Source organism: Fukomys damarensis, unplaced genomic scaffold (genome assembly GCF_012274545.1).
Source record: "Fukomys damarensis isolate Sample0158 unplaced genomic scaffold, DMR_v1.0_HiC HiC_scaffold_19, whole genome shotgun sequence".
Classification (NCBI taxonomy): domain Eukaryota; kingdom Metazoa; phylum Chordata; class Mammalia; order Rodentia; family Bathyergidae; genus Fukomys; species Fukomys damarensis.
The window spans coordinates 32,967,981-32,972,220 of NW_022900931.1; positions in this window are offsets into that span (position 1 = coordinate 32,967,981).

A 4,240-nucleotide genomic window follows, 5' to 3' on the forward strand; every position below is an offset into this window, starting at 1 on the left:
TAAAATACCCCTAATAAACTACAGTATTTTAAACCCGATAGTATACAGCAAAATAAAAGCGATTTTCAGCCAATGTTTTGGGGCTTTTGTGTGTTTTGGTGGTGTTGGGGTTGGGGCTTTGGGGGGGTTGTTTTTTTTGGGGGGTTGGTCCCAGGGATCAAACTCCGGACCTTGCGCTTGTGAGGCAGGCAGTGGCACCACTGAGCTAAATCCCCAGCCCTTGGTTTGGTTTTTTGTTTTTTTTGAGATAGGGTCTGACAGCATAGCTCAGGCTGGACTTGAACTATGTAGCCCAGGCTGGTTTCAAACTCATGGCGATCATGCTGCTTCAGCCTCCCAAGTGCTGTGATTACAGAAATCTGCCACCATGCCCAGCTCAGCCAAGTTTTAAAGATATAACTCTAAACTCAAATAGTAAATTCTGTTGTGATACAAGGGAACAGAGCATGGAAATCAAAATCAGAGGCCTGAAACTTAAGCGTAGGCTTTACCATTTATCACCTCTCACCTTTCCTGCACACCTTATCAATAAAATGAAGGAAGCCAGGGCTGGTGGTGCATACCTGTAATCCCAGCATGCAGGAGACAAAGGCCAGAGGGTCACCACAACTTCAAGGCCAGCCTGGACTATATACCAAGTTCAAGGTCAGCCTGAACTACACAGTGAGATCGCATCTCAAAAATAAATAAATAAATAAATAAATAAGTAAAATAAAGCAAAATATAGTGAAGGAAACCGAAAAAGATTCTTATGAGCCCGGCACTGTGGTGTACATCTATAATCTCAGTACTCAGGAGGCTGAGGCAGAAGGATCATGAAGAGTTGGAAGCCAACCTGGGCTATATAGTGAGTTCCAGGCCAGCCTAGAACACATACCAAGACCCTGCTCCCCCCAAATCCTTGTGAGAACATACAGATAAAAAGAATTTTGTAAATTATATAGCATGACAGTATTCATTTTATTCACTGTACTCAAAGCAAAATATGAGTAGAAAAACATTAATATATACACCTATAACTTATGGGTTTGTTTTGTTTTGTTTTTTGAAACAGGGTCTCACTATGTAGTTGAGACTAACCTGGAACTCACTTTGTAGCCCAGGCTGGTCTCAAACTCACAGCGATCCTCCTGCCTCAGCCTCCCAAGTGCTGGGATTATAGGCATGCGCTACCACGCCCGGCTACACCTATAACTTATGAAACATCCTGGCTCTGCCTCTTAGCTTGGTGACCTAAGACAATTCATTTAATACTGTTAGCCTCACTTGTGTCCATCTGCAAAAAGGAACTTACATGCCCACATACTAGGATTAGTCAGTATGTGTGGAACGCTTGATGTAGTAAGTGCTTTGTAAGTTTCAGCTCCCAAAAGACACTATTATTATTAATTATTATTATTCTGCCAGAACCACATGTAGCCCAGGCTAGTCTCAAATTCACTTCAATCCTCCCACCTCAGCCTTCCTAGCGCTGCAACTATAGGAACGTGGAACCATGCCCAGCTAGCCAGTTCTTTAAAAAAAAAAAAAAATCCACTGTAGAACTTTCTGTGATTTGTTTTGGATTTTTCTGTTTGGGAGTTTGTATGTGTGTGTGTGTGTGCGTGTGAGCTTGTGTGTGCATACACGTGTGTGTTTGTTGGGAATGGGGGGGTTTACTGAGACAGGGTCTCATGTTATACTCCAGGCTGGCCTGAAACACAGCAATCCTCCTTGCCTCAGCCTCCTGGGGTGCTGTGCCACCAAACCCGGCTTGTTTTTTTGAGACAAGAGTTCTGTAGTACAGTCCAAACACAGTTTTGTTTTGTCTCATTTCGTTCATTGGCAGAGTCTCACTATGGAACTCAGGCTGGCCTCAAACTCATGGTGACCCTTTAGTCTCAATCTCTCATGTCTCAGATTACAGACATGCACCAGTACACCCGGCTGGGGTCCAGTCTTAAATCTGCTATGTTGCCCAGGCTGGCCTTGAACTCAAAACCCTCCTGCCTCAGCCTTCTATGTGCTGGGAATACAAGCATCTGCCCACATGCCTGGCTTCTAGAAGAGTTTTAGATTTATAGAATTACTGCACAGATAGTAAACAGTTCCCATATACTTAAGGTTCCCCTATTAAGCACTTTCATTTTATATTTGTTAGGGCAAATGAACCAATACTGACACATAGTAATGCCCCACTTTGTTCATATTTCCTTAGTTTTCCCCCACTGTCCTTTCTCTGTTCCAGGAACCTATCCAATATACATTCCATAGTCATACGGTAAGCAACTTTTAAACCAGAGTACTGGGTCGTGGCCCTAAATAATCAAATGACACTAGGTATAATGTGCTACCCCAAAATACGCATTTCTAACAAGTTCCCTCAGAGTCGCTGATGGGGCTAATTTGAAAACACACTGAGAACAGAACTTGTCCTGATTTCATACGTCAGAACTATTGTTCAAAACAGTAGCCACAAGCCAAATGTCACTAATTGTAAACGTTAGTGAAAACAGATGTGCTTAAGTGTAAAATGTACATGAGATTTCAAAAAGTCTGTCCAAAAAAACCCCACGAAATTTTCATGTTGATTACATGCTAACATGATTTGGACATACTGACTTAAATGAATGTATTTATTTCACTTGACTTATTTCACTTGACTTTTTTCACTTGCTTTTTACAACATGAGTACTAGAAACTGTTTTGGGTTTGTTTTGAGACAGGGTCTCCCTATGTATTACAGTCTGGCCTTCAACTCCCTATGTAGCCAAAGCTGGCCTCAAACTGGCTGAAATTCTCCTGCTTCACCCTCCTGAGTGCTGGGATTGCAGGTGTTCACCAGCAAATCCAGCAGATGCTAGCAACTTTAAATTATACAGTGGTATGTTATATTTCTTTGCACAGCAGTGGTTTGCTGTCTGGCCAGAACAGCATCCTTCTGACCTGGAGGCCTGGTGTTAGTGCAGGTGATTCCCAGGCACATTACACGGTTTGAAAAGCCCTACACTGTCAACAAGATGAGGGGCTTACAGCTCTCAGCATTTGGCAGTTCAGTTTAAACGTAAAACAAATCAAATGGGAAAAGAAACTGCAGAATATTAACTCTATGAAAGTAATAGGAAAATGGCTGAATTACAGTCAAGCCAGTCACCAACGAGGTCCCGGCACAACCAACCATACCAATTAACCAAAGATTAACCAGGATGGTGCCCGAGAGAGCTCAGGAGAGGGTAAACTGAAGTACTAGGGTGCAAGGCGGCAGCGTGTCACCTTTTCACATTCGATTCGTTCTACAAAATAATGCATATTCGTGTCATAATTGAAACTGTTAAATACACTAGGTTTACCTTCCTTCTCTCTCCCACTGTTTATTATACAAGTGTGATGCTTATTTTCTCAGGTATTAGTGCTAATGACTTCAAAGATCACCACTAGTTTTATTTTAGTCAATCTTAAATTACCCTTATTATCCTCAGTAATGTCACGCATAACTTAAAGGACTTAAATGTGTAAAGTTCTTTTCACTGGGGTATTTTTAAAGGCACTGTGCAGATACTAACTGAAGCAGCAAATGATCAACTACAAATAATATGCTGTTTTAAATACAGTGCTGCCTCACAACTAATGTAGTAAAAAAACCTAAAAATACATACAGTACTAATGATTATATAAACACAACTAATTTATACAGGTGGCACTATATTAAAAATCAATAAGTAATCTTCGCCGCCGCCCTTCGGTGGTTGATAAACTGAAAAGCAGATTTTCTATCAATAAAGACTGGGGCAAAAACACACATACACACACAAAGGAGCACAGGTTAGGCCACACTTCGCTTCTCCCCAACAGAGAAACAGCCCCGGAACACTGGGACCTGCGTGTCCGGCGTGCCCAGCTCCCAAGGGCCCGGCTCCCAGTCACACTGCGACTCTGGGCCACTACTCTGGGATCTCCAAATCTCGCTCTGAATCTTTTCCCGAACAATTTCAAAACAAAGAGAAAAATACTGCACTAGTATCCAGCCTGTGCATTCGGAGCAGACGAGAATCCGAAAGGCAGCCCGTTCTGTAACACTCTTCCTATACATCAGGTAAGGAAAACCGGATATGGACAAATGAACCCAACTCTGGGCCACCATTTATCGACTTTCCTGTGCGAAAGCGGCACTGTCAGGGGCTGCGTACTTTCTAACAATTTCTGAACCTCGCTCTCTAAATCTTCCAAGGTCTCGTCCCCAGACGCCGGCTAACAAAACCTG